Consider the following 25656-nt stretch of genomic DNA (forward strand, 5'->3'; position numbering starts at 1 on the left):
CGTAACGTTGCACGATTCTAAAAAAGTCACCACGCAATACAAGCGTCGATTTACACATACAATAACGTAAGGAAAGTAAAAACTAGATAGAGAAAAGTTAGAGAGAGCTTCATTCATTCAGAAATTCAACTTGGAAATTCAACTCGTCTAACGTTACCTTTCTTCATCGGAGGTTGCTCCTTCGGTTGCTCCTTCGTCCTCAAACCCATCTGTGACCGTCCACGGAGGTTTTGTTGCGCGGGAAGGCCGTTTTGCTGACATTTTCAATCAGTAATGTGCTGTATTTCTCCACTCTGCTGTCTCTGTATTCGGGGCACTTTCCTGGTGTCATGGCAGGAGCGGGAGTGAAATTACCATAATGACATCTATATGCCTATAAAGCGCAAGGTCCTAGCTTTCAGAAACTGTTGCAATTTTTCCGATCGCTCAAACCGTTACAGTGTTATGGTAATCCAAAGTGCGCCTGCGGAAATGTGTCGCCGATGACACACTCAGTTTTAAAGGGTTATCCATCAAAACAGCAGCTATACTAACCCCTGGATCTATCAAAGTACCATAATAAAAACTCTGACAGTAATAAAGTCTATGCCTTTAGTACTTTTCTGATGGTGATATATTTTAAGAAAACTTGTAACTGTCTGAATAGATTTCAGTACAGTCAGAGAGATTTTGAATCACAATTTGGGATGTGACTGATGAGCTTGAATGATGGGTGTCTCGGCCTATCACATTCAGCCTTGCTGCTCTATCGTCCCTCCATAGCTGCACCCAGGCCTTCTTTAAACTTCTTCTTTAATCTGTAAACTTGTTAGCTTTGGAAGTATTGGTTGGCGTATTTTTGACCATTGGACAAAACCTAGCTGTTTCCCCCTGAGCTTTCATCCAAGTCAAGTCTACTTTAGCAAACTGTCACAAAGCAGCAGGTCTGACAGTGAGCTATCAGTTATAATTGTTTGATGGACCAAATCACAACTCAAGTGAATCCACATACAGTCAGGTCTTAAGGCAGGTGAGCTCAGGTCCAGTTGCAAATCCTCATATACATGATGAATAACGGTCTCCAGTCCTCTCAAGTCTACAGCTCTACCCCTCCCATCCTGTCACCTACACCTCCATCTTGTCTTCATCTTCTGTACTGACCATCATCCCTCTTTATCTGTCCACGTCTAATCTCCATCTGTGCATACCTAGCTCCCCCAGTCTGACTTCTACCACTCTCTCCATATTCTACTAACCTACACCCATCTCTATACCAGACCCCCACTCTTCTAGGAGACCAATGTCTGCATCAGACAGAAACCTAAAAGAAAACTAGAAAGCCCATGAATCAGTAGCTAATCCTCTGGGAGCTGCCAGGTGGGAATCCAGCCTTGTATAAAGCCGAGATGACAGGACAAAGAGCTCGATGAATAAAGCTCAAAACCCAACTGGAGATGATCATTATGCAGTGCCGTTGCATCTTTATCAGGGATTGGTCAACACAATTGAAATAACATGGCACCTTCTTGACTCGCACACCACAGGATCATTTTCACTCAAGTGCCATAATTACTGGGATGCTCGAGGACACAATTAAATTTTATAATGTCAAAAGCTGACCTTTAGTAGTCGCTAATGGGTGAGTCCATCAGAGCTGAAATCCTGGATGAAAACCAGGCCCTTTCTGCAGTGCTGAAGATTCTGTGTTTTGGCTCAATGCTGAGACCAAAGATTTAAACAAGGTACAGAAGCATGGAAAGGATTTGACAACTAAAACACTAAACACTAACACTAAAAATGTCAATTTTTAGTATAATGGCGCAAAGTTAACAAATATTTTTTGGAAAGGATCCCTCAAATTTCGTTTGGTAGCGGTGAGTCACTGAAGAGCTATTCACCACACCTGCCACAATCCATAAAGAGAAACAGGAAACTTTGTAGTGTCCAGTATTTACTGCTATCTTTCCTTGCTACTGACCAGTTAGGGCAAAAGTCAACAAAATGACCTCCTCTCCTGAGCAGAACATGGGTAACATGAACACGATGTCAGGCTGAATGAAGTGAAAATTCATTTTGATTGTCAGGCTGATTATTTGTCTCCCATCAGGAAGGGCTACAGAGCAAAACACACTTTAGGCTAAAGTGCTCCCCAAAGAACGACGTCTATTTCCTTTTGAAATATATATATTTTGAGTGCAAATGTAGAGGATACTTAGATCTCAACAGAACAACTGTTGTTGAAAAACTAAATGTAAATTCTTCCCCCATGACAAGGGGAAGATGTCCCCCCTCTCTATCAGATAAATAAACCCCCAGGGGGTATTTACAAACTTAGTATTTATGCATTAGATTAATTTTATTTTCAAATTTTGATGTTGCTCTGGCTTCAACTGCAACATAAATTAACAGAAATATAACATACCTCATACACTTACCACATACGGACTCCAGTCTGCATCACTCAATAAAAATTGTAAATCCTTTTTTCATTGACTTTCATTGACAGAAAGTTTATGGCAGAACACATGGCCGAATGTGTGTGTCTATGTTCCTGAGTGTGTGTCTAACATATGTTGGAGTGGGCACTGGACTAGGTTCTAAGTTGCAGTGTGTGCTCATCACTTTGTGTTGTTCTACTAATCTTGTTTGGCTTCCTCATTCCCTGACACACACCTGCACACACACATTTTAAATACTTTGAAACAAACTAATTTGACAGGACTCAGACATGTTCAGAGGTCTCATATATTCTTTCAGTGGAGGGTAAAGAAAACACTGCCAGGCTTCCCGTTACAGCAGCGATGGAACAAAACTTCTCCAGCTGTCTGGCTTTTTTTCTTTGGCAAACCTGCCAATCATAACCACTAACAGTCAGCTTGTGTCCAAGGCTGCCAAATATCAGTATCACTAATCTACATTCATTCCCCAGCTCTGACATTTGCCAACAGGGACCATTACTGTAAGAGAAACAACTTCACCCATGTACACGTCAAACACACAGCTTGTCCTCAGCCTTTATCCACAAACACGTGAGATGTTACAGAAGAGGTCATGAGAGACAATAAACCATCCTGGCATCACACAGGAATGTGTGAGCACGATAACATCTGTTGGTAAAACCTCTCTGACAGCAGCAGCAATTAAATCAACAATACGGTCATGGCGTGCAGCACAGAGCCCTTTATAATCTTCACAGCCATTAACAATATGAGCAGCTGATTGACCAGAGTCAGAATGTAGTTTCCAGGCTACCATACAGAGACTGTTTTAAGCTGGTAACACCTGTCATTACCTACAGCTGCGTTTCTCTGCGTGAACTGAGACAGTGAGTGGTCAGCAACGTTTCAGCAAGTTTTCTCTGTATTCACAGTCCACAGTTGTCTTTTCTCCACTGAGGAAAACTCTGCTTGTTGTGCATATCGATGTGTGTGTTGTTTTTCATTATAATTCACTGTGGCTTTTACAGTAACACAGCAGAGGTCTGTGACCACTGGCACAGTGGGACTGCAGTCTGGTGGCACGGGTTTTTGAGGTCACATCAGTCTGAGCAGACTCCAGAGCCTGCAGTGTGTGTATCTAGCTGTCCCTCAGCAGAGTATTTAGCCTTAGCCACTTCCTGACAACCTGAACAGTTTTATTGTTCACATCCCTGTGGAATGGACACATTTTCAGCTCAATGATGTACTTACTGTATATGGTGTATACCACCACATGTGTATTACACCACAGGTGTATATACCACCATAAGTATATACCACTACAGGTGTATACCACCACAGGTGTACAACACCACAGGTGTACAATACCACAGGTGTATTCCACTTCAGGCATATACCACCAGTTATATACCACATATCATCTCTCATACAGGACTGCTCCACCTCCACCTTTAAGGCTGACCACTGTAGGAACTCATCTGTTGGAGACAACATGTTTTTAGTAACACACTGATCTCTAGATGAGACCGGAACATCATCAGCATATCTGTGGACAGACATACACACATACACATACACACTGACTCATACATTCACCTTCACACTCTGCTGCAGGCCTTGCTGATTCTCCCCATGTTTCCCAGTTGTTCTCTCTTCATACTTTGATAGTCTGCTATCTCTCTTTTTGCATCTCTCTCTTCCTGTCACACACACACACACACACACACACACATACACACACTTTCATTCAGTCAGATTCACACACACTTGCTCTCTCTCAATTTCTTACACACTTCTGCTCATCACGTCATTCCACTTCAGCATGTTCTGCTGGCATGGTACTGTCAGAGCACCAACACAGTGTCTCTTCATGTGTGTTTTGGTCACTGGCTGTTCTTCATTTTGAATGGGATGCACTCTTTCATACACATGTTCACATGCTCACAGTCGTGATGTTTGACTCTGACAGCTGAGCCCCAGCCTGTCCTGCAGCAGGACTCTGAGTATCAGGTCTGCATGGGTCTGGGTTTCAAGGTTTCACCTGCCTTCTCTGCTGTCCACAACCTGACGTCTGTGCTGACCACATGATGCCTTTTTATCTTGTGTGTGTGTGTGTGTGTGGTGACGCATCTTGCTCTTTAGTTCAAAGTTATTTATGTAATGCTTAATTTAAACACAAAATTTAAATCTTGTGCCTCATGACTCATTTGACAGTTTTCTGTTGTCTGTAGAGATGAGCAAGTCATTTACCACGATTAGAAAGTTCTTTGCTGACATTGCCACATAATTCCTACTATATTACTACCATGCAGAGCAAAGTTTCTGGATCTGCTCTGCTTCGAAGTTCCTAGCTTTGCTCTGCAGACCTTTTTCACCCTGCATGTGATGCTAAATCTGTAATGCAACAATGACACACAAGTTGGTAGGAATTGGCAACGGCAGTGCTGGGACTGGTAGAGTACCACCTGCTGGTTTCAGGAGCCGCGGCTACAGATGGCAAATGCTATCGTTAGTGAATCATAAGAAATCCTATGGGTTCCTCGTTGCTAAGATTAGAGGATGTAAAGTTTAACTTTCTTAACCACCAAATGTGTCCATGTTGTTAGAGTCTCAGTGGCTGACAAAAGCTCAACTAGTGTCTTGTCTCTTCTCCAGTCTATGGGTCTGCACCACTGCTACATTTATCTACTCTGGGCATATGATACTTAATGCCTCACTGTCCTGACTGTACATTGCAACATGGCTGGCTGCCCACCAGGGGAGCATCCTCTCCTCTGCCCTAAATCCAGAATGCCGTGTTACAGCAGCCAGGAGCAGGAATTAACCAAGTGATATCAACAGCCTTGATAACGACCCCAAAGAGGCTAAATACCCGGGTCTACATCCATACTAACATGTTTCAGTCCAAACAGTCTCCTTCCAGACGAGCGTCGTAGCTCTGTATCAGAAACAATCTCCATTCATACTAACACACCTGAAAACATATCCACACATGACCATTCATGTACACTGGGCACGTGCGAGCCAGTGTAAACAGGAAACAGACTGTCTACTCTGCAGTTGGTTGGTTGCAGAAAATACCACGAACGAGGAGCAGAGACAGTTGTAGTGTTAAAATGCAGATTTAACTGCACAACAACTTCTAGCAAGGTCAGTAACACTCTTAATTTGTTATCCATGTTGCTTTCATCACTATGTCATTGTCTATGTCATTGTTTCCAAAGGTCTCTGTTTTCAGACTAAAAAAGCATAAGTCTCCATTTTAGACACTTGAAAACTCCAGAGTAGTGTGGGCGTCAGGCATGAATGTAGCAAAAGTGATGCGTTTTAAACTAAAATGTAGCGGTGTGGACGAAGCCTGGGTCTCCTCACCACCAGTCAGTCAGAGCTGAAGAAGCCTATTGTGGTGAGGAGTGCTGAAAAGTTTTCAAGTATCTACAACAAAGTCCCACTTCCCCTTGATTCAACTTTTCTTGGAGTCCCATACAGGATGAATAGAGATGGACTTGTCCTGGAACCACACTGAATTCTGAGTGTGTTCACATATACAACATCTCCATACTGCTGAAACAGGTCACACCATGTCTTAAATATGATGGCTGGACCTCCTCGTCACCCCCACCAAGAAGAGACAACCTCTTGTTACTGTGTGATGGGAGATCATACAGACAGTCTCAATATGACCGTGTGGAGAGAGTCTGTTCCAGCTGCTGAATACACCACAGTGTTCCTCTGTGCTGACTACCTCACTGTGTTTCTCCTTCATTGCTGAGTGGCGGAGAGATAAGGCAGAGAGAGCTGGACTCTTTCCTGACAAGGATGCTTCACCCGGCCATGCACTAACATTTGGTTCCCATTAGCCTGTTCAGAAACTACATAAATTATGCACACTATAAATTTGCTCACTGTTTGCAGTGGGTGTGTCCAAGGCTGTGCTTCCAGAATTCCAAAAGTGGCTCTAAGAGAAAAAAACAAAAACATGCTGGAATATGAAAACATTTCAACTAAGGCCAATACATTTGGTTTCATGTAAAGCAGGATGGCACCAAATCCCAGTGTTGAGCCTCTTCATTCTTTCCTATTGGTTGTGACTGAATTGATACCATGCTCTGGTATTCAGCATATTGCCACATTACTTCTGGTAGCAAACTGCATCGTGGGTGCGGGTGCTAGAAATGTCAGTATTAGGGCAGAGGCATTGTAAGTCAAGGCAGATGCCGTGCAGCAGTGGTATATTTCACTGATACAGATCTCATGCTTTCTGACAGTAATGGTACTTATGGTAATGTCCTCTGTGAACCAGACATGGCCCTGCGTGCTCTCAGACACAGCACACAGCTCCCCGACACCGCTCTGATTTAACACCATACCAGTTAAAGGCTCGCGCTGCTCCATATTGTGATTTTAAATTTCAAATTCTGCAACACTGTCAATGATGCAGTCTCATCCATCAATGAATAAACATTTCATTTTTTTAAACACCTCCATTATAAGATATGTAAAAGTAAAAAATAAGTGGTTCTCTTTGTACGAAATGACACCATAACAACAGATTACAGGACATAACACAGTATGATGGATCAAATGTGGGCATCCAAACTGACACGGAATTAACTCTAACACGTCTTTAAAGACATTTAAAAATATTTTAAATTAAAGATATTTAAAGCTGCATTAATTGATTTGGCCACTCTGGGACAGCAGAACAATCTCTAAACATAACACTAGGATATTATCACCTCATAAAGTTATAAAATTAGCATTCGTTTGGAGTCATGTTTCTGTTGGGTCCACTCTCTTTTAGCTCTTTTTGGTCTCCACCCACTCCTGAGCTAAATATCTCTAGCTTTAGCTGCTAAATGCGTCCCTGTGTTCATCAGCTGCTCATTAACAGGCAGAAAACTCAACACACAGTATGCACAGCAAGTGGTGAGAAAAAAAAAAAAAAAAGAAAAACACACCTCCAGCAAAACCAGTTCAGAAATAGTAAATAAATCTGTAATAGTTGCATTCAAATACACATCACATCAGCTCTCAGCTGATCGAGGTTGCTCTGTTCAGCATCTCACAATGACCAACAGTTAGGTTTTATTGTTAGATGACCCCTAATGGCTGTAGTAAGTATGACAGGAGCAAAGGCGGAAGTCAGGTGACGTAACTGCAGTTTGTTTCCTGTTTGAAACCAATAGTCATCATTTTTTCTTTAATCTATTTTATTTATTCTTTTATTTATTTGACTATAACCACCTTTTAATTAGTATAACCATGACTACAAAGACCCTGTAACGTTAAAAAAGCATTTATTTCAACCCAAACCACCATCTTCTCCGAAACCTAACCAAACTGTGACTGTTCCATATACGTAACTATGTGTTCATAGTACAGAGGAGAAGCTCCGATGGGCCTGTCCAGGGGCATTGCTAGACATAAAGCTCTACTGGTGCTCTGTGCTGAACCAGCTTCCTTAGCTTTGTTCATTATTATTGCCACTGCCATACTCATACTGACAAAAGCACTGGTAAAGGTAAAAATGCAAAGATACATTCATAAATGTAAGAGAATATTTATTTAAATAAACATGAACCTCAACAGGTTTTACAAAGTAAAGCATATCTGTATGCAAATAATAGCAACCTCTGACTCCAGACATTTAACTTCTGCATTCCTCTTCTATGTTCCACACTCAAAATAATCAAGTACTACAGGAGGGAACATTACAAAAAACAAAAATCACTTTATGACTTTCACAATTATATACCTGATATGATCTGAAGGTAAACAAAGTATTCACCTGATTTTGCATATTTACATCAGGCTTTTCTATCAAGGAAAAACATTTTGTGTTTATGAATTTTTCATATTCTTGAATGTCTGCCACTATAGGAAGCATGGCAACCGAAATATCTTTTCATACTTGTGTGGATTGTCTGGAATCTGGCAACATATATATATCATATATCATATATATATCATGATAGTGGGATAGCCTACTGTATGTCTTAGCAATAATTTGTAAAAATATGTCATGTACCAACATAACTACGTAATGTAAGCTACATTAGAATATCAGTCCAAAGTTGGAGACAAATCGTTGCTGTAATTTGCTGTTGCTGTAATTTTAAAACCACATTACTTGAGAAAGGCAAAAGGCACAGATGAATACTTTCTACCATTGGAAACGATAGGGACTGCTGTTTATTTTGATGTATGGTTTGTCGTGTAAACTCAGGAGTTAGTGAGGTATTGCACCGACAAGAGCGGGTGTGGAGACGGACGCAGAGCTTTATGCAGAATATGATGAAATTTGATGTGAATTCATCAATGTTAATTTTATCACAAACCGTTTATCACAGCAACTGGTGGGTAGCCATGATATGTTAATTGTGTGATGAGCGTTCTGCCAGCAATTTAATAGAGACCAATGGGTGGAATTTGGACACATTGGTCGTATATGGTTATTCTACAGTGGCAGAGACGTTACTGTTTCTGAAATGTGATCAGGAAATTGTATTGGGGCACAGCAGATATATACTGGGGTACATGCCCCAGTAAAATGGGTCTGGCCATGCCGATGGGTCTGTCAGAGGGTAGGGGCAAACAACCTGTGTAGTCATTTTGACTGGAGAACTAATTGAGTTGATACTACAGTGTGCTGCTGTCACTCATTTGAATGTAATATTAATGATAAATTCATCTATTGGAGTGTTAAATTTCCATTATCATTGTACTACTGTTCTCCCCAACAACATGTCTGACCTGGTGCAGATCTCAGTCTGCCCTGACCACTCAACAGCAACAAAGGGGAGATTTTTAATTCAACTTTCTTCAGAGTACCTTCCTCACAACATCCATCTCTCCTCATCAACCAAACACAGGCAGACGCCTCTCCTCCTCTCTGCCTTTCTTCTCTCTGTTTTTGAATATGTGTTTTCTGTTTATTATTAGCTGAGTCGGTGCTTCATCATCCCGTGAAAATTTATATCTGCTGAACATAAGGGGGGGAAGCGACGGGGAATCAATCTTTTGTGCTTGGGCAGATAAACACAAGACACAATCAGAGGGAGAGAAGACAGACGGAGGGAGAAAGAGAACAGAGGAGAAGAGGGCCTCATCTCCTCGTCCCGCTCGTGATGGATAGCAGGAGTAAAAGTGTCGGGACGGTATTATGTAAATTAAGGAGGCATCCTAGCATGGCCTTGATGATTATGGGGTGATGTGAATGATGTTTCCGGGTCCCCAGGCACTCCCGCCAGGGCCTTGTTATTCCTCTTCCTCCCAAACCACTTTTGGTGACCCCTAGATGCCCCCCCCCCCACGAAAAAACAAAAACAAAACTAGGCTCCTCCCTGCTGCCACATCTACAGAGCCAGTCTTTCTCCTGATAAATAATAAAAAAAGAAAAACAAGTTAACAACAAGACATCTGTTTCACATCTGTTCACTTAACAAATTATCTGTCAGGGAATGTGCCATGGTTGCATCTAATAGGCAGCCGGGAGGTGGACAGGGAGGATGGCGACAGGGATGGACGCTCAGTGAAGAAGACACAGGAGGAGGCTGGGCTGAGGGCATCTCTGTTCTGATCTTCCTCCTCCTCTTCCCCCTCCCTCTCTTAAAGTCATAAACTGTGACACTTTTGTATAAATGAATGTGTATTTTTCTTCCCTCTGCTACTGATTCAACTACACATCCACTGTCTGGGAGATCTTCTGTGGAAAAACTAATCTGGTGAATGGGAAGTGATGTGTTTTACATTCTCAGGTTGCTTGTGATGTTAGGCATCACTGACAAGAAAGGAAGTCCAGTGCATCTTCTGTGCCAGGTCTGTGCCCTGTCACTGTACTCTATGATTTTCATGGACAGGTTCTCAGGTATGAAGAGTGTCCAGTGTGGCAGCCTCAGGTTTGGATCTCTGCCTTTTGCAGATGACGTGATTCTGTTGGCTTCATCAGAGCAGGACCTCCAGTGCACACTGAGCCGAATGGGAAGCAACGGCCATGAAACAGCATCCACAAATCTGACAGACCATGGTGGAAAATGGTAGACAGCGCACTTTCAGTGGAATGTATGCCTCTGCAATCCATACCTACAGTAGCAGGTATGGGTTGCGTACATATGAAGGCTCTGAGGTTATGCCTTAGGTATTGCACAGCTAACGCACACCTCCTAAAGAATGTAACTACACTGTGGTGCTGACAGAGATACCCTGTAGGGACAGCAAAAAGTTTGATTGATTGCTTGTGTTTTCGCCTGCATGTTTGTGTGAAGACTGTAGGGTAAAGACAACATTAGGAAGTTAAAGAAGGATCCTTTTCAGTCAAGTGCATTTTTAGTTACATATCACCAAATCACAACAGAAGTCTAGACTGAGAGTAACAAGCCATTGCTGAGCAAGTTCACCAAGCACAAGGTTCATCCGCACAGATTGAAATGCACTAGTTCATGTTCATTTCTTTCATTTTTTTTAATGAGCTCCCCTGAGCTGTTTCCAGGAGAACCCCCTCCTACCATCTATCCCAGCCCCCAGTCACTGCCACATTACTGGTTACTACTATAGAACCACAAACCAATGTGAATATGTTTTATCACTTAAAGAATGTGTCATAAAGCAGGACAACTCAAAACAGATTGGTTTACAGATGTAAAATGTAAATGCAGCTCTGTTACAAGTTCAAAAGCAGAATAGATGATAGGCTGGTACAGGCTTCACCACTGGCTTCATTACAGCTGAAAGATGTGCTATGATTTCAGTTTGCATGGCAGGTGCCATAAATACCCAGGCGTCACTGTAGAGTTTTTCTTCTTCTGATGTTTCTTGGCAGTTGGTACATTACCACCACCTCTTGGTGTTCTACAGGTAGATCTACGTTCAAACCCTCACCTATGGTCATGTGCTTCAGGGAGCGACCAAAGGGATGAGTTAACAATGCTAATGGTCACGTTAATTACTTACAACTGGATTGGTAAGATGCTCTGCGATCACCACAGCTCACAACAGCTCCCGGCACCAGTGTCTCTGCTGCTGGGATAAACCATATTAGCTTTATGCTAAGCTAACTGCCTGCTGGCTTTGATTTCATATTTAGTACAGACATGGGAGTGGTGGCAGTCTTCTAACTTTCAGCAAGACAGCAAATAAGCATATACCCCAGACCTCAATTGTCGGATTGCCATAGTGAAAAAGTTGCTGGGCCTGAAGATCAAGTCCAAACACTCAGCTGTGGCCAGGTGCTTCAGGGTAGCTGGGCTCACCTTTATTGTAGAGAATGGGCGAGGAGCTCAGAGTAGAAGCCCTGAATCTCACTGAAAGCAGCCAAGTGTGGCTTTGGTCATCTGACTCTGGCTCCCATCACATCCAACAGGAGAATTCTGCACTAAAAAGGCTGTAATGCTGGAAGACTTTGCTAAGTCTATCCTCACACTGCTGCTGAGACGGAGGGAAATCCATCTGTCATGTAACACATGGATGTGATTACTTGTCATGACTCTCAAAATAATGAAGTTCGTGACATTTTGATGAAGGCAGAGGACAAAAACTGACAAGTGCAACAGCACTGAGAGTGGTGACTGTGAGTACCTGCGAATAAACACCAAAAACAAACAATGCATCACAATACAGGCTTCCATAACAGCCATACCTACGGGCTTCAAAGGCTGCAGCAATATGTAAATCTGCACGCACGCATGAATTTACTTGGCAGGCTATTGTCCTCTCGCCTCCTATGTTACTTGTTCATAGTGCATGTTTTATGAATCATCTGGGGAGGAGTATACAGGAGGGCTTTTTTGCATTTTTTTGGCAGTCTATCTCAGCCCTCAAAGTTTCCTTTACGATAACAAAAAACCATTAGCTGCTGTCAAACAGCCAAGAAGAGAGATTATTTTTTTTATTGAAATAAGATTAAAATGATAAGTTTGACTGAGGGTTCCACCTGATAAAATATTTCAGCTCATAAGCGTGGTGTGGGCACAGGGATTAGAAGAGGAAAGCGAGAGGGAAAGAGGGGGGAGAGAAGGAGAGAGTAAGACAGAGGAGAGAGAGACAGAGAGAGGGAAAAATTCATAATGTATAATAAAACAAAAGGTGTCATGGGAAATAACAGTGATATTAAAATTAGAGTAAGGTGGGATCTATATGAAAAATGCAGATTTGAAAATGTAAATGATGATGAGGGAGAGGAGGACAGATGTGGAATTGTGATAGCGGCATGGAAGTAAAGAGAGCTGCTCAGAGAGGGGTTTTCAGCCGAGGAGTGACTTTATCACAGGGTCCAAGCAGGAACAATAGTCTCACTGACAAAGACACTGAGGTGATGGGGTCGAAACACGTGGAGAGCTAATGTCACACAGTTGAGTTACTGCAGAGCAAAACGAGCCAATAAGGATCTTGTCCGGAAATAATTCTGCATCAAGATGACACAACATCAACACCGCACAGTTCAACAAGCTGTTGAAATAAACCTCTGTTTCTAAAATTACAATTTAATAAAGTACAGCTCATATACTTCTATAACATCTACTTGAAATATACTGTGAAAAAGTATAACAATACTGCATTATGTTCTATGTTTCTTTTTATTACAGTTTGATCAATGTATTATTATTATTATTATTAATGTTAGTAGTAGTAGTAGTGTGTGGATTGTGTTGGCAAACATGAGAGCCATTTTCTGTTGAGAATACATTCAAATTTATATGTTGCACCTAATAATGTTTATTACATAATTTGCTATTGCTTCATGAATAATTAACTATGTGTTCCGAGGGACAACTTTTGGGCTTGTCACATTGTAAAAAAAACCCTCTGACTGCTGTTTATCCGGCTTAACACTAAATTAGCCTTTTTAGCTAGGTTTACAATTCCTCACAAACCATTTGACCACCAGCGTCTTGACCAGGACACATGAACAGCTTCTTAACATTTATAATATGTATACTTTGTAGCAAAGGGTTGAGGTAAAGTTCCTCAAGAGCCATATAGTTCCCTCAGAAGTTGGTGGAGACCAAAAGCCGAGCTAACTAACATGTTCAACAGATCAGCTTAAAGCTGATGATGGTTGCCTTCAAAGCCTCTACTCCCCCATGACCAAAAAAAAAAAAAGAAAAGTTTTTGAAGAGGGACGGAGTTATTCATAATTCCGTTAAATGCTGAGATTATGGCGTCTCAAAAGTCACGCACAAAAAAAATGCATGTACTGATGTGAGCGCACAGAACAGATCCCATAAGTGAAAAAAACGTCCTTGCGAGAGAGCATTTCTGCTCCAGGAGCAGCAGGGGTTGACCTGTGACTAGAGAATCACAGGGGTTGACTTTTGAGATTTTGGAGGCAGGGCCAATGGTTGATGTCTCTGCTTCTTTAATTGGTCATTTCCGACACCAGACGCTGCACTGGCCGCTGGATCGGACATCAGCGTTGGCGCCATATTGGACCTGGACCTTGGACCTCAATTCAGCTGTAGGATAATTTCGAGGATGCAGTCAGTGCTGCAGTGTAACTGCATGGCATCGTATTGACAGGTGTGTTATTTTGCCCACCACCGTCAACTCATTGAGGGTAGGTTAGACACCATACACACCTCTAATGCATTACAGTTCAACAGCAGCCTCTGAAGTAATACAGCTGAATCAACACCTCTTTAACAGTTTGAACAAAAACTGAACGTTATAACCTTCATGAATGAGGATTTACTGCAAGACTGTTACATTAAACTGACTTAGTTTAGGAGTTCCTAATAAACTGACAACCATACTGTGTATAGGTTCTTACTATTTGTACTAGTTTTATAAAATATATGCTGCTTGGAATTATTATTAGATGTGTTTAACAATGATGATGCCTGTTCATTTGAAAATGTTTAATAAAGATTAAAAAAAAACCAACATATTTTCCACCATGTAAGTAGTTCAGTCATGTCAGCCTAACGTTAATACACACACTCTCTCTGTCTTCTAACTGTGGAGATTCTAAGTAACTGAAAATATAGCTTTTTTCCTACTTCACATAGATCATAAACCCTTAGAATCAGTTGTTGTGTTTTACAGGCCAGTCTTGCCAGGTCCAGTATGGTGGTGACGTTGCCGTCTGATCCAGCGAGCGTACAGAGGGGGTCGAGCGAGGGCTTATTGGATTTGCTGCTTTACTTCATATCATGCAAGATGAAACATGTTGGGTTTTAAACTGACTAACAAAATTGGTTATTTCAAGCCGCCTGATTTGGCTGTGGGGCATTAAAAATGGTGTAATTCATTACTAAATAATCAAAATTAAAAAAGGCACGTGGGGAATGGTGTTTGTTAAAGGCTGCTAAACACAGACAGAAAAATAGTCTCACTTTACACCACTTCAGCTCTGAATGTTGGCATTGGATCAATTTATGTTGCACAATTGTCCAAGAGGAAAAATGTAACTCCTACAGATACAGTACATTTTCTCATCATGTATATACATGTTGCATGCAGTATCTACACTGAAGTGTGATTGATGGGTTCACAACAAAAGGACGGACGAACTGTATTATGTCAGCATTCCTGACCTTGGCCCGTTTATTCAGTATTGATTGACATACAGCATTTTGCACTCTGCATGTCTCTATATGAATATGTCATCATTTACACTGCTGCACATCACACTGACCAGACCTCAGCATGCTGCTGTTTGGTGACCCCTCCTTTACCCCCTCCTTAGGAGGAGTACAGTGATCCCACCCTTAGTGAAAGGGGAAGGAAGAGAAAAAGGAGGCCCCCTTTGATATGAGCCTCCCTGAGGGGCTCTCCTGCTACTAAAGAATGATAGAAGTTCAAGTTCCAGCCACTAGCCCCTGAAAGCTGACCTGGTCTGCCACATGTCCTCTGTCACCAGCCAGCCAAGGACAAGGGCAGGCGGGCTGGGCAGAGCAGGCAGAACACAAAGGAGAGACATTTGAAAGAGGCATGCTGACACTGGAAGTCACACACACCAGAGAGATAGTGAACACGTTTCATCTGAAAGTTTTCAAACTGTAACGAAATGCATATTGTCACTATATGTTTTTCTAATTTATATTTTTTTTACAGAGCTATGCCACGAATTAGGAATGACAATGGAGTAAGACTTGAAAGGATCTGTCACCAGATATGGATGTTAACTGTGGACAAAAGACTGTGTTTTAAGACTGTCCTTAATGAGAAGGCAAACATTTATTGCAAGTCTCTATCAGGACACAAACTCTTCTGCATGAGGTCTGAACATGCTTCATGTCGATCCACCTCCCTGACCTCTTCACCTTATGGAATATATGTGATTTGATGTTTTTTTTCAGTTTTTGTCGATCTTCTTTTTTTTAATACACAACATTGGACAAAAACTAAGCTAATAAATTGTGTGGTACCTGATTAATAAAGGAGTAACATCCAATATGACTGTTATCATTTGATTATCGCTCTGAGAACATGTCTTTCATTCCACTGTTTAAACTCCCTGAACTTCTCTTTGTCATGAACAGCTGGGAGCAGTGGTGCAACAATATGAACGTACTGCACATCTTGCATCAAAAGCGATATTTCCCTTCTTTTCATTTTCTTTGTCACCTTTTTTCAGAAAGTGTGTGTGCTTTCTTTTGCACACCACCTGAAATCAAGATACAAAACACATCAAAGCAACTGTTAAAGTTCTGTAAAAGTTAATCACCTTATGTCATCAATAAGCATCTCTCAGGGCACCTGTGGAGCCCTCTGAAACACCAGCACAGACAGGAGGTTTTTCCTCTACATTGAGAAAGTCGACAAAATGCTTTTACCAAATGTGTATCACTCAGAACTTTTCCTTTTCTCACATTTTTGAAAAAAAATCGTTCCTTACTTTGATATAAAACTCACAAAACATCCCTGAAGGTTCATTTGAGTTAACAGGACAAACACATCTCTGCTTCTGCCTGCATTCAGGACCTGACACCTCCTGTACCTCACATACAGTACAGACATTCTGAGTTTCACCAACATCTGGCAATTAGGACTCGCCACAGCTCCGTTACTGCCCCTCAAATGCCTAATGAACCTTGTTGACCTCAATCAGCAAAAGTAGTGGACAAATCGGACTGTCGCCCAGCTCCTGTGATGCCACTTAGTTGACAGAGATGCTTCAGCCATTAGAACGGAGCAGCAGCCAGTCTGGGCTCTTCAGCACACTGGGACTCTACACAAGTGCTCTTAACTGCTCTCCTTCTTCTCGATAAAAAGAGAATCTATTTTTTGCCCATTAGCGCTGGCATTAAGAGCTTTTATTTGCCTTAATGGCAATAACTATCCACTCCCACGTCACCCATCATTACCGTTCTTATTCTGAGTCAAACTTGAAAGGACATGGGGACGTTTGACAGGCGCTGCAGCCGGCATTTGTTTGGCTGCTCCTCGGGAAGGGAAATGAGGAGAGTGCTGAGAAGAGGAGGGAACTCTTAGCCGTTTAGCCCTGGGATGGTAATGGAGAGGGAAGAAGGTGTGTTTGTGTGGGCAGAGCAGACACAGAGAGAACAAACTTAGCAATAAGACCTCTCTTGACCTGAAGATGATAGACTTTTTTTTTCTCTTTATCCAGCAGGAAACTTCAGGTTGACACGGCTCTGCAATAAGGCTTTGCTCCTTGTAGCTGTCAGTAGGTGTGTAGCTGTAAAGTAGCAGTGAGAAATTTGGGATTATTGAGTTCGATATGCAATTTCATTTGACCAAGCCACAGACAATGTCAAGGCAGGGTGTGGTAGACCGACGATAGATGCCCTAACGATCCCTAAATCCTCCCAGGACCTCAAAAAACACTTGAAAGAATAAGTGACCCTTCTCATTTTACCCCCTCCCCAGTATGTGCAGATATTGCTGAATGGGCAAGGAGCTGCGGTGAGGAGCGGCTAGGATGGCACAAGGGATGGCCTCACCTGTAATGGCATATCTCAGCCTCTCTTTATCGATCAGCTCTGCCCCTGAACACTCGTCTGGGCTCCGGGCCGTGGCCCGGGGATGGGGGGGTGGAGGGCGGTGGCTGTGGATCTCGTTGCCACGGTGCCCTTGGTGAAGGCCGGTGTCTAGTGACAAGCAGCAGAGTGGAGTGAGTGAGAGGGTGGAGAGGGGCTGCTGTGATGGAAGTACAGTACACACAGGATATCATCACCTCTCGGACTAGAACTACATGTCTGGCTAAGCGGCTCAAAGTTTCTCACTGTTATTAACAGGAGTCTTACCGGAGACTTAAAGGGCCAGACCACTGATTTCAGTATCACCATAAACTTCAGATAGACAGGTTTAAAATAAGGATTTGTCAAGACTGAAGCAGCAGAGGCAGATATATCCTGACTCTTAGTCAGTTTTAATCTCCTAAAACACTGGATCTTACAATTCCCCTAATGCACCTGAAACAATGTTGACATTATTGGGAAACGAAAGCCCCACCCAGCCACTGCCACCTTCTCCTAACATGGAGTTTTACCTATTTATACTACATCACATGACTTCCTCCTCTGCTCCCGTCATTATAATGACAGCCACTAGAGGTCGTCTAACAATGAAACCTAACTATAGGTCATAATAAGCTGCTGCACAGACGATGAGCTGTTTTTTTTTTTTACAGGAGCACATCTCGAGCCAACAAACTAACTGGATGTCAACAGATGTGAACTGTTGCTTAGCAACAACATATACACAAACCATGTGTATGTTTAGTTTTTTCATTCTTCTTTCATTCCTTCTTTCATGATTTTTTTCACGTCTGTGGAGTCAACATCTCAGGAGCGAGCACAAATTTTTTTTTTGCTGCAATTAAACTTCCATGGATATGTTCATTAACTTTGTATGCAATCATCTGAAGTGAAGATTTAGCTTTGTGTTCAGTGTGAACACACACTGTGAACCCCTGCCACACAATCCTTGGCTCAGTCATTACAAATGTATATTATGTGGCCAAAAATAGGCACAGAAAAAAAAAAAAAAAAAGCTCAGATCCTCAATTTTCTGACGATAAAAACAAAAATAAAAACAGTAAACTGACAATAAGACATTTCTGAAAATAAAGTTTTTAGTTTCAAATTGTAATTTTGAGACTTTCAACAAAGTTCAAGCAACATCACATTACCTCGCATCCCCCAGAGTGATGTCGATTAACTGAGATACACCGCTGTCCTATTTCAAAAGCTGCAATTTTATCACTCTGCACTGACACAATGAGGCTACTGTACTCTGACTACTTCCTCTACCTGAGTCACACATCACATCATTAGATGTTTGTCAAAAAGTGATGCTGTGATACAGCCAGGGTCATTTTAAGATCAAGATTTGTTCAATTAAATTGTTAAGAAAAGGGATTTAAATAAATATGTGTAATTAAGTTAAAGAGATAAATTGGGAATTGTGTGACTTAAGAGTTTGCATTTTAACTTTCAGATTAAAGTTTGAACTCTAAGAGGCCTCTGAGTTAAAAGTCAAAATTATGACTTAATGTCTGAGTTCTTAAAACAAATATTGTATGAGGTAAAATAAAGGCAGAATTCTGATATTATTGAAGAACACTTTTTCTCATTTTGTATTCTCCAAAGTTTCCAAAGATACTAACTTTGTCTGGGTGACATTTGGAGACATCTATAAAATTGTACAGATGACACAGACGTTATTTTTATTTGCTGCAGTTGTGGGTTTGCAGTTGTCATATTGCTTCAGTGATGGAATGAGATCATTTCAAATCAACTTCATAAAAGCATCTAAATGTTAAATCTTTCAGAAATGAGCAGAGGCCAAGTTGCCGTCAGTGGTCTAAACAAGGGCGGGAGTACAACTCACACACACACACACACACACACACACACACACACACACACACACACACATACACTGAGAGAGAGCGAAAGAGAGAGAAAGAGAGAGGACTGAGTGCAGTAAATCAGGATATCCACACATGAACAGTAGTGCTGTGTAAATCCTCTGTGTCTGTCTGTACTCCCTGGTGACCCCGTCTAGCCGCTCCTCGCTTCTCCTTTTTTTTTCTTTTTTGACACATCAGATGTAGGAGAGTGTGGCATTGGTGGGAGGAGGTGGAGGCGAGCCAGTCGTCCTATCGGGCGCCGCATTTCTCACTCGGTTAACACCTCGCTGGAGAAACAGGATGCCAGGCTTGGACGCACCAACCCCACCGCCACCACCACCCCCCTTTCTTCATCCAGCTTAACACACACTCAGTGTATTTGTGACACAATACACAGTGTTCCACATTCATGTACTTCCCCTCTTTAAAAGTGTTCCCTGACCTTTAATCTGTTTTGACTAAAGCGTAGCTGCTCCAAACCGTCCAGACTTCACAGATCAGCTCCTGTGCATTTAAATGTCTCCAGCACGGTTTTTCTCAGCTCGCCATTTGTAACCGTGCCATGCTGTTTCTGTATTTGTTCTTGGCGACCGCTTCACTTGTTGCTGATTAGAAGACCTTTAAAGAATAAGTCAGTTTGTCCAACTGGTCAGTAATAGTGATTAGAAGTGATGAGAACACAGACACCAAATTCAGCCACTTTCCAAAACAGATTATTTGTTTCAGAGCTCTGTGCTGTGGGATGCAGGACACAAAACCCTAAACTCAGGTGTCAAAGTGAAGAGCACTACAAGAATGTAGGACAACAGTGTTAATGATGAACATACAGCAGATGCAGCAATTACAGTTTCTCCAAAATGTATTGGACAGAAACATTCATGTATATACATAGTCCAAAAAAAAGAATGTAGACATTGTTCATTTGGGGTGTGTAAAAAAAACATCTACACAAAGATCTTAAAACCTGTCTGAGATGTGTCTGCTCCCTCAGTCAGAGAAAGGGACATAGAAGACACTGTGACTGTAACAGTTGTATATAAAATGAGATTCAGGGGTGTTAATTAAATTATGTAGTGTGTGTGTGTGTGTGTGTATGGTAGGATGTTCTAATGTGAGTCCTTTATATACAATAATAATAAGAATACCAATACCAGAACGCTGGAGGGGCAGGCAAGGAGGCCTGTGAGGGACTGTGAGCTGGGAGGCAATAAGGAGTCACAGGGGTATTTACAAAATGAGGGTTTTTATTTATCCAACTAAGAAAAAATCACTTTACAAAAACAAGCAAAAACCTTCTGGGCCCATAAAAAAGGTCAAATTAACAGATCTTAACTCTCAGGCGATGTAACACAACAAACCAACTGTTCTAACAGAGAAAGACCACAAGGGAACATATATACTGACTAATCAGACCAGCTTACACATAAGCTGATAACATAAACACTAACAATTTAAGTAACAAATAAACAAAACAGGACAGTTGGCATTTAGTTTGAAATCAATATCCTAGTATTTCTGGAAAAAAAAATACATATTCTACAAACCTAAGTCCTAAAAAAATACATAATAATCAAACTAAATAACCCAAATAATTTTCAGATGTGCAGATCTTTATTGAGACCACTGCCTGGATCCTGATGAAAAAGCAGTCCAGGAAAATAACATTGTGTCATCCATCAAGAGTAGAACATGGCTCAACTTTGGGTTGCAAAATAATGCAGCATCATCTGGCAATGCAGATATTGTTCAAATATGAGCAAGATGACATTGGAAGTGCAAACAGTGTGCAACAGAAGCAGCATAATTGGGTACTGAAACCTGTTTTCAATGTGGCACTGGTTCTTACTCGACAACTGGACCGAGTCAAAATGCAGATTTTGTTGCCTCAGAGTTCAGAAACTCAGGCACTGCATGCTGTGGCTAGTTAACATTACACTTGCTGTGATGGCAACAGGTAGCCAACCATTAGCCAGTAGCTATCGTAAACATGGTTATAATGCCTAAAACTTAACAGTCTAAAGTGTGGCTGTACCTAACTTGGACATGTAACAAATGTTAGAATCATTTGCATGTAAAAGGGGGAACATGTCAAATTTTATTAAGCATCTGGCGACACACAGGATACACTCAGGATACAAGCAGAGGGACGCACCCTATTCGACTGCTTGGTTGACTCTATGCCAAGCATCAGCTGGCAGAGCGGGCAGCCTCTCCTCAGGTTAGTAATCAAACATTGATTGCAAATCTTGCATTTATAAAATACGAACATTCTCTAATGTCGCTGACCATCAACCAACCCAACTCAGCCCCATACCTGAAACAACATTCCAACACCATCTCAGTCCCCAGGTTTTGCTGTTTTTGGTCTGAATGCTCACTGTGGCCGGTAATATAGTTCTCCAAAGATGTACGTTAATGTCTCTGCTGGTCTCCACAGTGAAAGGTCAGAGTCTAACAGCTGGGGTGATGTGGTTGGTTAGTCATACTGAGGAGCTGATGGTTATACCCATAAACATTATACTTGATACATGCAAGTATCAAAGAAGTAGCCCCATGAATGATCCCGGTGCCACCATTGTCAACCAGTGGTGACGATGGTGACATCACTGTCATCATGATCTGATGATGATGATGATGATGATGATGATGATGATGATGATGATGATGCAACACAACGATGGTGAACAGAGGTGGAAATGGCAAAGATGGACATGGCCATGACATTCGTAATGGTGGTGATTTGATGATGATAAATGTGAAGGAGAAGATGATGGTGGTGGTGATGATGAGGACGGCACAGTTAATGACGGCGATGATCTTCCCCTTCCTGCAGGGATGGTTGTGACGGGTTGTTCAGTTCTGTTTCTCCTCTGGTTTCACCATAATCACAGCAATCACTCAGCTTTTGTTCTCTGCCTTGTAAAACAATGAGCTCTGATTAGTCAGGAGAGTCAATCAAAACACCCACATTCAGTCTATATACACATACAGCAGACATTGTCTCACTGGCTCACACACACTATATTATCTCTGTGTATTTATATAGTAGATGGAGAGTTTCACTCTCACTCGTTGAAGTCTTCACACTTCTGTGTGAATGTCACTCTCTTCTTTAGCTCAGGTGTGAAGGTATTTCTTTTAAATGTTCTGGTTTTCATTTAACACTGAGAAAGACTCATCTCTTTCCAGCAGCATGCACACACAATCACAAGACAACAGAAGGAATCTGGTCCTTTCACGAACAAGACAAAACACTTTAATGTCCATTACAATTCCCAACATAGAAACTGGATTTGGTTTTGTTTCATGTATTGACAACATATCTTACACTTGTTCTCTCTTCATATTGTTCCTGGTGTTTTCCACAGTCATACAGAGATGCATTCTAAAAGGAAAAACATTTTATTATAAAAGCTGACAATCAATAATCAGTGTTCATTGAGCAAACCAGGTACAAAGTAGCTTAGACACACAAAAGTCACATCTTGAAAGACATCTGTGACATAGCATTGTTCAAGACATTTCAGCAGGCAAGAAACCTTGTACGGAAATTTTGTTTGACCTGCATGTGACATAAGTAGAACCTGCTCCAGTTTGCATTTCAAAGGGTCCTTGGGAAAGGTACTGAACCACAAATCCCCCCGTTCGTCACTATCATTGGTGTGTGAATGGTAGATATCTGTAGAAAAACAGCACTGTACGAATGGGTATATGTTGCAGTTGATAAGATTAGAAAAGCACTAGGCCTATTTAGGTGCATTTACCAATTATATATTTTTAATTGCCAATGTTTTAGATTATCTGTGCATGGCACCTAGTTAGGTCTTCACAAATAAATGACAGTATATGGTTGAGATAAGGCAACTGAAACACAAGGTTTCACAATCATAACTACAATCCTACCCTAACACAAGGTTAGGGTAGGATTGTAGTTATGGTTCCAAAAAATGAGACATTAATTACAGATCTATGGCACACACTCTTAGTTGCCTGCATACAATTGGATGTGCTACACACCAACCCAGCACCCTGACCTCCACACCCTTTGCTACATAAAGGGCACAACACCTTTATTTTTACCAACATTTTTGCCTGAGAATGACCCTAGAGGAAAGTTCAGACTTGAATCTTCCTCTGGGGAGCCTGAATGTTATAGCATGTCTTCATATTAGTTTTTGATCATCCATGTGTACAAGTAAGATGTTAGAGCTTGGTGCTACAAGAGAGGTGAGGAAGGAAGATACCTAGTTGTGGACCAGTGCTGGTCGAGGGGAAGGTCTGACCTTGCATTAAGCCTTGGAGAAGGGTCAGATCATTAGAAATCACTCTCTGGTTAGTTTTGAGATGGTACAGTATCATCCTTTGAACCAAAGTGTCTGATGGGGAGATGAACAGAAAAATGCAGTGTCAGAGCTAATTGACTTACCGAAAGAGAAGGATCCACCTGTACAACTCATGTCTGCAAATTCCTGGTCTGTGTGCCCAAGAATGTGGGGTTTGGCCCATTCAGGATCTTAACCTCTGTCCTCTTTAAGGACTGTGTAAACCTGGTATAATGTTGTAAAGTGATCTCTGGCTATTTAATAAGGCAAGAACTCAGACTTCCAAGTCTTTGTCAGGCACCATCCATGTGAAATATAAACAGGCTACATTTACACACAGGAAAAGTCAGTCCCACCTACAAGATGTAGTAAAAAACCTCAGACATTAGGTATTCTACAGAGGTCCCTACTGAAGTAAAACTACAAAAGTCAACTGTGCCCACTGGCGGCCCCAAATGGAGCAGAGAGGAGGGAGGGAGAGAAGAAGGAAAAGAGAATGAGGAGGAGAGGAAGGGGAGAAGAGGAGGAGGGAGAAAATGGCACTTGATTGGTGACAAAAGATAACAAGAAGTGGCTGCAGGGAGCCTCCAGAACTCAGAGTGGTGTGAATGGACCCCATCTGGTTCCTTCACAAAAAGCTGAGGAGACGCAGATAATAGGACGTACACACACACACTTACACGAGCGCTCTCTCTCCCTCCAACTCATTCTCTCCCTGTCTCTCTCTCCCCGCTCAGCCTGACCAGTCCCGGGTGGCCTCATCGCCTGGTCCAGGATCCCCCAAAGAGCTCTCGCCAGTCGTCTCCGAGCGTACACTTCAGCTAGACCAATTTAACGTGAGAAAACGTGAGGAGGGCGAGTGCAGTGTCCATCTGTGGCTGGTAGTCGTGTGGGGGGCAACCACAGAGGGAGCACATTGGAGAAAATCCCCTAGTTTATTCTTGTTTATGGAGAATTATTTAAAAATAAATAAAACCGTCGAGTTGCCTTTTCAGAGTAAATTAAGAAATGCCTCCTGCTCTGATTGCCACCTCACAGGTTTTCTGAGAAACAAAGTCCAATGTCCAGATGAGGTTACTGCCTGAACCAATTTCACACTTCCTGTGAGAGGATCTCAGCAGCTATAAAGTCACAAAGACACGACATTTCAATGGTGACTGAAATTTGAGATACTTCCACCTACAACAGGAGGATAAAATCAGTCTAATGTGGGGCCTAATTGTTTCCAGAGCCTAAAATTATTATTTGCAAATGATGTTGACTTTTCATGCATTTTGGTTTCTATACAAAAAATAAATTGAGTTTTGGAGAAGAAAACAGTTTTCACCAAGGTAACTCACTGATTCTTTTATTCGAAGTTGCAGCATCCAAGGCACTAAATACAGTTTGGATTATTATTGATTATTTCATGCAATGACGTGACCTCCAAAAATATGCAGTTTTCAAGGAGGGAAGCAGTTGGAAGTCGAATGAACTTAACATTCCTCCAAAGCAAGGACACACAAACATTTTTCTGACTGATTTTTTTCTTTTTTCTTGTGAATAATTACAACTCTCCAGGACTTTAAAATTCCTCAGGATGAAACAATATGAGAAGAGAGACATCCCGCTTCAGTTCACCTGCTGACACTGACTAATAAGGTTATAATGTGTGTGTTAAGGGACTGGAAGCAAACATGACTTAATTTAAAGGATCATAAGCAAAAAGAGGCTGCAAACCACAACAGTCTGTGTGTCACTAACCTGGTAAAAAGCCTTTTTCCATTTCACTTGTAAATGATGACTTTTCAGTTCATCACCTTTCCCCAATAACAGAGTTTAATTTGGGCATGTAGGCATCTCTCTTAGCGATGGTGGGGGCTCTCCTTCAGACTGAAAACACGTTTGGATTTGAACATAAAAACCTGGTTCCGTGCAGCTTTAAAGACAAAATAAACACCTGAGAGTGAGTGGGGGCTATGTGGAGACCCCCGGGGGAAATCAGACTACGGGCCTGTGTTAACCACGGCGGTATTAACTGTGGCGAATACGGCCCTGATAATAGCAGCGGCTTGCGTTCGAAGTGTGTGACCTGAGTGTTTGCTTGATCCGTCTCCTATTG

The sequence above is a fragment of the Trachinotus anak genome, unplaced genomic scaffold, assembly GCF_046630095.1.
Source record: "Trachinotus anak isolate AG129_WGS33_773 ecotype Australia unplaced genomic scaffold, CSIRO_AGI_Tana_v1 ptg000033l, whole genome shotgun sequence".
NCBI lineage: Eukaryota > Metazoa > Chordata > Actinopteri > Carangiformes > Carangidae > Trachinotus > Trachinotus anak.